The sequence below is a fragment of the Schistocerca cancellata genome, chromosome 9 (assembly GCF_023864275.1).
Source record: "Schistocerca cancellata isolate TAMUIC-IGC-003103 chromosome 9, iqSchCanc2.1, whole genome shotgun sequence".
In the NCBI taxonomy this organism is placed as follows: domain Eukaryota; kingdom Metazoa; phylum Arthropoda; class Insecta; order Orthoptera; family Acrididae; genus Schistocerca; species Schistocerca cancellata.
The window spans coordinates 139607145-139617000 of NC_064634.1; the positions used below are offsets into that span (position 1 = coordinate 139607145).

Here is a 9856-nt window from a genome sequence, read left to right on the forward strand (position 1 = left end):
TGCTATGCCATCTGTCACTACCTTTATGCTCCAGTCATACTGTGCCTTGTGTTCTTTTAACCGTCGCAGTGAGTGGCTTTTGTGTGTGCTACTTTTAAACAGTTTTTTATCTCCATTTTACAGTCACCCCGTTTTTTGTCTATTGCCTTCCATGCTGTTCCCCCTTTTTTATATCTATGTTCACCTTATTCTCTCCTTTGCTGTTTTTAAATGTCTTCTATTGTTTTGTTCTATGTATTTCGGCTGAAGAGCAGCGCCTATGCTGCTACCAGCCCGCCCTGATGGGGAATTTAAATGCAATAAAGGAAAAAAAATTGTGCAATGTCCATGCAAGAGCTTCATCAAATAGGAGGAAATGTTTTGAAGTGCCATGTTAAAATAAAATAAAAGCATTATTACAACAACTTAATTTTTGGATGAAAGCTGGACTTCAATCTTCTTTTCAACATAATTTTTACTCTTGTTAAGGTACTTATCATATGCTATGACCAGCTTCCGAAGTCCATCCTCATAGAACTCTGCCGCCTGCAGTTTTAACCGGTCCTGTACTGACCTTGTAACAACATCTTTCTTCTAGCGCTATCCACAAAGGCGCTTCTTTAAGTGCTAGACCAAGTTACAGCCACTGAGCGCTAGGTCAGGGCTATGCGGATGGTGCTCACATTGTTCCCACACATGGCGATGTTATCTCAAGTACAGGAAAACTATCACTCTACGGAGGATGCCATGCTGTTTGTTTTGCATTCGACGGCGCAATTTCTTTAAGATCTCAAAATAACTGTGTCCACTGCATGCGCCACGTTGCGGCAAAAAAATCGGCAACCAAAATACCTTGCATATCTCAAAACACAGTGCACATAATTTTACGGGCTGAAACCATTTACTGGAACTTCAGTTTATAGGGGATACTGAACGATTCGCTTTCAAGGACCGTTGTTTTGATTCCGGTGTAACAGAAGCAATTTTTGTTTGTCACGAGTGTATGAACGCTGGAAATTTTGGCCGGCCGTTGTGGCCGTGCGGTTCTAGGCGCTACAGTCTGCACCCGCGTGACCGCTACGGTCGCAGGTTCGAATCCAGCCTCGGGCATGGATGTGTGTGATGTCCTTAGGTGAGTTAGATTTACTTATTTCTAAGTTCTAGGTGTCTGATGACCTCAGAAGTTAAGTCACATAGTGCTCAGAGCCATTTGAACCATTTTTTGCAAATTTGTGGTTAAGTTCCTATGGGATCAAACTGCTAAGGTCATTGATCCCTAGGTTTACACTCTACTTAATCTAACTTAAAGTAATTTAGGCTATGGACAAAACACACACACACACACACACACACACACACACACACACACACACACCCGTGCCCGAAGGAGGACTCGAACCTACGATGGGGGTAGCCGTGCGAACCGTGGCAAGGCGCCTGAGACGGCGCGGCTACTCCGCGGGGCTACAAAAGCTGCGCCCATTGAAATTCGCCCCTGAACAATAATCTGTGAAATTTGCGCCCAATATTCCTGGCAATTAGTTGCTCACACTATTTACACCCCGAGTCCTCGTCCAACGAAGACGATCCCTGCTCTCGTAGTGGTCTGTTCAGATGCGGTCAAGGTAGGTAGAAATTTAGCAGCCGCCCTGTCCGAGCCCCGTTGACACCGTCATCCAAATGCCCAGGAACGTAAACAAGCTTCTGATGAAAGAAAAGCAGTCCCAATGGCCGACGTGCATACTGTTTCCTAATATAGAAAATCATTGTGCATTGTCATCATAGAAAATGTTTGTTATTACGTAATTTTATGATCCACACTGTTTTTTTAAAAGGTTACCTTAGCTAATTTCAGTGATATAGTACATATATATCTTCCACTTGGCAATACTGACGATTTATAAAAAAATTATGAAGATAGTAACTATTCTCGAAAGAACAGATAACATTGATGACCATGCAGGTGACGATTCCCGTAAGAGAACAGTTACTATCTTCATATAAAGATATATAGTTAAAGGCTACCCGGCCATTGACCTTGGTGTGTGAGAATGCGTACGGGTTGCCCGAACTCTTACGGGAATCGTCACCTTAGTTGGCGTGAGTAGTGAGTGGTTGGGCAAGTATCTATTAGGAACATAACGTATGTAGATTGTGGACAGTTGGGAATGTGGGTCTCACGGGAAGCGTGCGAGGGTTAAGTCCCTGCAGTCGCGCTATTCATGTGTGTCCTCGGTGGCTCAGACGGATGGAGTGTCTGTCATGTAAGTGGGAGATCACAGATTCGAGTCCCGGTCGGGGCACACATTTTCAGCTGTCCGCATCAAGGCATGTCAACAACACCTGTCGGCAGCTGAGGGTTTTTAATTAATTATCAAAAAAATTGTTTTTATGTTTTTAAGTCACTTGTAGAGATAGTCAAATTAGCGTTAGGAGTGAGAAATGAAACTATGTTCAGCTTATTTCACCTCTACACGTACGTACTACTGGTCTTTTATGTATTTTTGAAACGAATTTCAAATTTATTATATATACCATATGCTGCTCTAAGAGTACGGACAATACATTCTTTTATATTTATTTGAAAGGGTGCTTTGTCAAATAGAAGATATTCTATTTTTAAATTCCATGTTCGTATTTTGATTTTGATGGTTTCTGTTGTAATTTCTGAAGGTCTAGTCATAATCAGAAACTTTGTGATTGAGTTCGACAGAAGATGAAGTAAACTATGATCAATTCCAAATGCAAAAAATTGGCATTATACAATTAGTTCTTGTTCGACCATCTCCACTCAATTTCATTAGTAGTTGCTGTAAAGGAAAACAGCACATCAGAGTACTCAGCTCTTCTACACATCCCTATCGGTACCTTCCAGGGCCTCATTGATTCTCTTCTGCACGTATCGTAGCCGCCCGCACTGCAAGAAGTAATTATTCGGGCTTTTGACCGATAGTCACATTAATGTGGAGGGGTAGCGTACCTGCCAGGAAAGTTTCGGAGTTTGGACAGGAGGATTAGTGGAGCTTTCCTCAACCTTTTCTACGCACAAGTGGGCGGAGTGTACAGAACGCCGTTTATACCAGTGACAATGTACCTTACAACATTTTCTCCCTTGGATACAGCTAATTTTTTTTCGCTTTTTTGTCATTTCCATTCTCCGTCAGGGGCGGGCTGGCAGCAGCACAAGCGCTGCTCTTCAGTCGAGCGACAGAAATAGATAGGAAGACATTTAAAAACAATATAAAGAACATAACATGGCGGAATTTAAAAACAAAAAAAGGCAGAACAGAGGAATAGAAGGCATACAAAGCAGTGGCTCTAGATCGGAGATAAAAATCTAAAAGAGTACGGTACACAGAAAACCACACACTACATTAAAAGGCGCCAGGCAAAGTATGGCTGGAGCATAACAATTTGTAGAACGAGTAAAACTGCCACGTGAGGGACAGCGTAGCAAGGATAAGTCATGGACGAAAGACAGATCGAGCACACAATTGAAACCACATCACTAGATGACACTGTATAATGACACCAAAACACAGCACTAACACAGCAAACTGATAACGATTAAAAACTGGTAGGATCTGCAAGGGGGGAGACAAGGGAAATGGGAGGAAGGGGAAAGGAAGCGAGGAGGAGGGGCGAGAAAGGGTGATGAGGTGGAGGGGGGGGCGGGCGCCGAATGAGGGCTGAGGAGGGAAGGGACAGGGGAAAAAGACAGCTGAGGAGGGAGTGCAGAGAATCAGGGAGTGAAGGAGAAAAATCCGCTCTGGGTGATGGAGGGGACGGGAAGAGTGGGGCTCTGGGTGGGGGGGGGGGGGGAGCAAGGCAAGGTTACAGTTGGAAGGAAGGGTATACGTCACAGCGAAGTTCAACATCCGGGAGGGAGAGGCGCTGGAAATAGCCCTGATGGAGGAGATGGAAGGTGTGGAGGTGGAGAGAGGGAGGGATACAGCAATAGAGGTGCGGCAATGGGTGGGGGTGGAGGATACGGCTACATTCAATGCGTTTGTTTTGTACAACTCAGTAGGACTTTCCTAAGCGAGAGTGCACACAACTTCCGATATTGTAAGCGTCTTGTTACAGCTTCGTAGAGAACACTTCCCGAACGTGAAGAAAAGCATGAAATAATGACGACATCATGATATCCATTTTTTATTGACTTTCCGCACCAGGTCATGAGTAAGGTTTGAAAAGTTCTCGGAATCACCACGAGAGGTCAGCGTTAGCGCAACGAGTTGTTCACGTGATATTCATTGGACTTTTGCCCGTAAACACGTGTCACGCCAGTGCTCTTGGAAGAGAGCTGTGGCGGTGACGTGATTCTGTTGTTGTTCCCGCATAGTGATTTGCCAAGATGGAAAAAAAAGAGATTCGAGCAGTGATTAAGTACTTCGTAAAGAAATGTATGAAAGCAAAGGGCATTCATGGCGATTTCCAGACTACACTGGGGGACTCTGCTCCTTCATATTCAACTTTTGCCAAGTGGACAAATGAATTTAAATTTGGTCGGCAGAGCTTAGATGATGATCCCCTCAGTGGTCGGCCAAGATGTGCCACTACTCCAGAAATCATTGCACAAAATTGTCAAGTAGGATCGCCGATTGAAAGTGCATGAAATTGTTCACGCTTGGCAGATGTCATCTGAAAGGGTACATCACATTTTAACTGAAGAATCTGCAAGATGGGTGCCGTGAATCTTGACGCTGGATCAAAATCGCGCCTGCACACATGTGCCGTCGCCATGGCAAAATTACACGAAATAAGGAATGAATTGTTGCCACATCCGCCTTATTCACCTGATATGGCTCCGTCAGACTGACGTATCTTCCCAAAACTGAAAATTTTTCTTGGTGGACGAAGAGTCACTTCAGACGAAGAATTGATAGCCGGAGTTGACAACTATTTTTCAGACATGGAGGAAACTCATTTTAGAGATGGGATCAGGGCACTGGAACATCGTTGGACCAAGTGCGTTAATCTACAAGGAGACTGCATTGAAAAATAAAAAAGTTTAAGTGGTGTAAGTACTTTTTTTCTATTCCGTTTCGAGAACTTTTCAAACCAGCCTCGTACTTGGTTTCATATCGTGTACATTTCTGCAACCATCTTAAAATGCTCTTCGCCATATTCTAACTCTTCAAGCGCTCATAGCGTGTTCACCACACATTTCACTAATCTGCTGATTAATTTCTAGCTTTCATGTCTCTTCCATTTAAAAAACAAAGAAGAGCGCGTATTTCACAATCGGTGGAATTATAAATCGGCTGAGTCATATTAAAAAAGTGTGAATGAACGTTAATTAAATCGAAAGCTATCGCTTATGTGTTTGTGGATAAGTAACAATTGGAGATACTTTACGAGCATGCGCAGTACGACAGCTGCAGAGCTCCAGTGGCAATATTTCAGAACGGTACTTATTTTAAAAATGCGCCTCGTATTTACTATTTCCCCTGAAGCCCACTGTGTGGATAAACGGTCAGAAGTTGATGACGTGGTTGGCAGATATCGGGGAAGCGACTACGATGTGTTTACGGTCATATGAAAAAACTAGGGCAACTGTTACTTATAACATGACCTCACCTGGTCCCAAATGGCTCGTGTGGTTGCTCTTGCACAGACTGGTGATCGGCGACTGCGCCACGACGGCCACAGATAGGTCCACAAGAGCGTCCTTGTCTCGCGTTTATCGCGCCTGATAACTGGATCACGGCCACTGTGAGGCTGGAATGGCATCGAGTGATCTCTGCTGCTTGTCGCCCGTCAAGAAAATCCTCGTGCCGAGGACGATAACCATGCAAGATTGATTTATGCCTTTTGAAGTAATACTGCAACCTTTTTTTTCGGGAAATATTTTCCGTATAACAGAAAACAAGTTCATGCAGTAGGCTAATACGGGAACCGCATGACAATCCAATTTTTGTACACATATTAGGTCAACAACTTCGCTTCCGCAGTTTTGCAATAGACGGCAGTAGCGGCAAAGGGGCTCAGGTGATTAGTCACAGGTGTAATAGAATAAGCTTAGCCATCTGTAAACATGATGCCATAAAAATATTAGTCGATTTGTGATTGCATAATAAGGTTATTCTCGATTTAGTACGTCAACTTACGTACCCATTTCTCGCCATTTGCGGGAGGTTTTAATTTTCTGCTTTAACATGAAGGAATCTTCGGCTGTGGTTCTTAAACGTGCAGAGAATGTTTTCAACGCCTTAACAACGGTGATTTTGATGTTGAAGACCGGCATGGCAGTGGAAGACAGAACGTTTTCGTAGCTACTGAAGCAGACGAAGACAGTCACAGGACATCATTAACGAAAGCAACAGATGCGTTCGAGTCCAGCACTGAAACACAAACGACCACAATACAGCGATGGACACGTAAAGGTAATTTTGCAGCAGGTCAGTGTTCGACCCCATGTCGCAAAACCCGTCAAACTATACATGGAAACGTTGAAATGAGAAGTCCTATCCCTCCCGCCGTATTGTCCATACGTTGCTCTCTCTGACTACCACCTTTTTCGATCAGTGGCATACAGTCTGGCTGACCAGTCCTTCCGATCGTATGAACAAGTGCAAAATTGAATCGATTCAAGGATCCCCAAAAGACGCCCAGTTCTTCCGCCACGGAATTCGTATGCTATCCGAAAGATGGGAGAATGTAGTGGCCAGCGATTGGCAATATTATGAACCATAATTTTCTTGTAAGTTTTTTAGGAATAAAGCCCCGAATTTCGAGAAAAAACGGCGGAAGAAAAGTTGTAGACCTAGTATATATATTTTTATATTTGCTGTACATCAAGATCGGAACTCAAACATCAATCAGCGAAAGCAGTTCATTGCGACTTTCAAAAATTCTCGAGAAAATTGACTCTGAAGTTTCTCGACCGTCTTTAGTATGATAAAGCAACGCCGATTTTTCTCGATGCCCCCCAGCAAACCAGATGAAACACAAAGACTTAAATTGGAAGACGGTCTGATCATATTTTGCAGGCAAATCCTTAAGCTATATGTTGCGCTCAGCAGCTTACATGTTCACAAATGATTTGACGCCGACAGCTGCGCGACATCACAGGGAGGTTGCTCCACAATCGCAGGTCTGTGGGAACGAATAAAATTTAAATCAGCAGGATTGCTATCAGCGACTGTTGGCAAAATAAACAGCAAGAAAATAGTGTACATGAACGTCAAGTCGTTTCCAACATCCAAGACAAGATCACTCACGTGGTTCATATATTGTTTTATAAACTGCATCGGCAACAAGGGAGGAGTGTCTACTTACGAATGACTTGAAACAACACATGAAGAACGATAAACACGAAATCCTCAACAGTAATGGAAAAGAGAAAAGTTTTAACCATTTATACATTTCATTTAAATGCTGTATTTAAAGTTAATGTAAATGTTTGGTGTTTGCTGTTGCTCAATAAATTCATACAGAAAAAGTGTAGTGTGGCTGTGAGTTTGGTTTCCAACCGTGGAAACATTTTAAGCAGCGGTGCATCTTCCATGAACATTTTTCTGAGGCGTAAAATACTTAAGTATGAAAAAGAATTTAACTAGCAGTTTTTTAAAAATTTAAACAATCTTTTACAAAAGATCAGTGATGTAGGATTTATATATGAAATGAAAACCGTATTCTTGTGTGGGATATGTAATTGGAAATAAGACATGCAATTTTCATAATAACAGCAATTAGATATGTGTTAGTTAGCATATATTTGATGCATTTTGTATTGAAATGACATAGTTATTCGAACTGAACGGAAGGAAAACCAAAAAATAGTCGCAACAATACTCGAACCATCGATTACGTGTCTCTAACACTACTGATTTTTTTCCCGTCTTCACGGAATTGCTAGTAGAAAATGCACCTCTGTTTAAAAATTTAAATCAGCCAGGAATCGAAACTAAAACTCCTGCTCGCAGGCGAACATTCTACCACGTAGGCACACTGCCAATAGGTGAACAGCAACCTTGCTTTAGCATATTAAGGACGGTCGGAAAATTTCAAATCCGATTTTCTCGAGAATTTTTGAGAATTGCGCCGAACTGTTTTGTGGGATGAATCTATGAGTTCTGAATTCCGTTTACCATAGGTATAAAAAAATAGAAACCAGATTCTCGCGTTGTCCTCTTACGGAAACCTTCTCATTTCACTTGTCACGTCAAATCTGGATAAAATCTTGAGCATTCGACGAAATCCTCGAATGGGTTTCATCAGGAGCAACTGACTGCCGTGGTTGCTATTATAATGAACATTTGTAGCCCATAGGCGGACTGTGCCAGGTCGTCGTACGTCATCACTACGTCACTCTGTCAGAGACTGTCTCCGCGTAGGCCCTAATCCGGCGGTCTCATACGGGGAAACTGCATATACTTTTCGTCAGCTTGAGAAGCTGCGCGAAATATTCGGAGTTACGGAGCAAATTAGCGCTACTGCAACGTTGTCGAGGTGAAGAGACTGTACCAAAGTTTGCCGTGGTTAAACATCACATAAAATGGGTCAACATCTCAGCGCACACAATTTTCACCATCCAGTCCAGAAGAGTGGCGTTTTAAACACATTAAGCGAAGTGTCGACGCTGGAGAAGACAGGGAAATTCTCTGAATAGTTTATGTTCCTCCGAGAGCGCTCGCACCAGCAATACAGTCGTTGAAGCGGAAGTGGGGGCAGTTTCTTTGAGGTGCCTCATCAGCCTCCAAGACGAGTTTGTGCATCCCTCACTTTTTAAACAGTGTATGCTGTTTTACGGACTACTGTCATATTAGAGGGCTGTATTTTGCTCCTGGTGGTCACACAACCACTGAATGTCCGAGTACGTCAGCTACAACAAAAAAATTATATCTATTCCTACTTTGATGCTTCTGAACAGTTACGCGGACAAATCACTTCGAAAGAGATGTACAACATACAGAATGTAGATAATATAATATAGAACTTTGGGTCTTAATTATGAACAAAAAAAATGAAAATATGTTGTTATTCTTCCATACTTCTCATCACTCATCACTACCCCACTCACACTACTTCACGCACTTAACTACGCCCAAACATTGTTGCAGTTCAACATATTTCTGGGTATCTGACTGCGTGCAACAATCAAAATAGAGAAGGAAGACAACATAGTTATCCATGTCACACATCTCCCTGGTCAAAGCAGCAGAGCCGTGTCACTGCAAGTAACTTATACACCCCTCAGCGCCTTAGAAACTGACTCCACCATCTTCTCGTCAGCTAATTAATTGTATCAACTATTTATGTATTACGTGTTTCTACAAAGTTGTGTGTGTGTGTGTGTGTGTGTGTGTGTGTGTGTGTGTGTGACCTAATATGAGATCGAACATCTGTGGATTAACAGTCAGAACTGCTACGCCTAGACTAAGGTTGAGTCCTGTATTCATCTATCGAACGTGTAATAAAAGCAGTATTAGGACATGGATGTGAAAAGAGGGAAACCCAGAGTGTTTAGAAATAACACGATGCGGTTGGAATAACTAAAGAACCTCGAGACTGCGCTTTTAGTGTTAACTGCGATCCGGCTTTCAAACGGTTACCGGATGCGGTCGTAAAGAATGCCAGACGTAATGACGCTGTTTACAACATTCCACGCCCCTCATATTGTCTACCAGGCAACCACAATGTTGGTTGCTAGTTGCAACAGGGGAGTTCTTGTGGTCTTCAGACCTAACACTGCTTTGATGCAGTTCTCCACGCTAATCTAAACTGAGCAAGCCTCTTCCTCTAAACTATCTTTGTTTCGTAGTTAGGTACATAAAAGATCTCTGCCTGTGACATTAAAACTGTTCTGACTTGGCAAGACAGCCAAGCCACTATGACCGGTAGCCGAAAGGCACGCGTTTAAGCTCTCGCA

General features: G+C 42.8%; 1 protein-coding gene across 1 annotated transcript in view; it reads right to left on the reverse strand.

The window, feature by feature from the left end:
* LOC126100699 (UDP-glycosyltransferase UGT5-like) overlaps positions 1 to 5614 on the reverse strand; it is a 47432-nt gene extending 41818 nt beyond the window's left edge. The window contains exon 1 of the mRNA XM_049911316.1: positions 5563 to 5614. The gene's annotated coding sequence lies outside the window, so the exon portion shown is untranslated. The remainder of the gene's footprint in view (positions 1 to 5562) is intronic.
* Positions 5615 to 9856: the final 4242 nt, after the last annotated feature.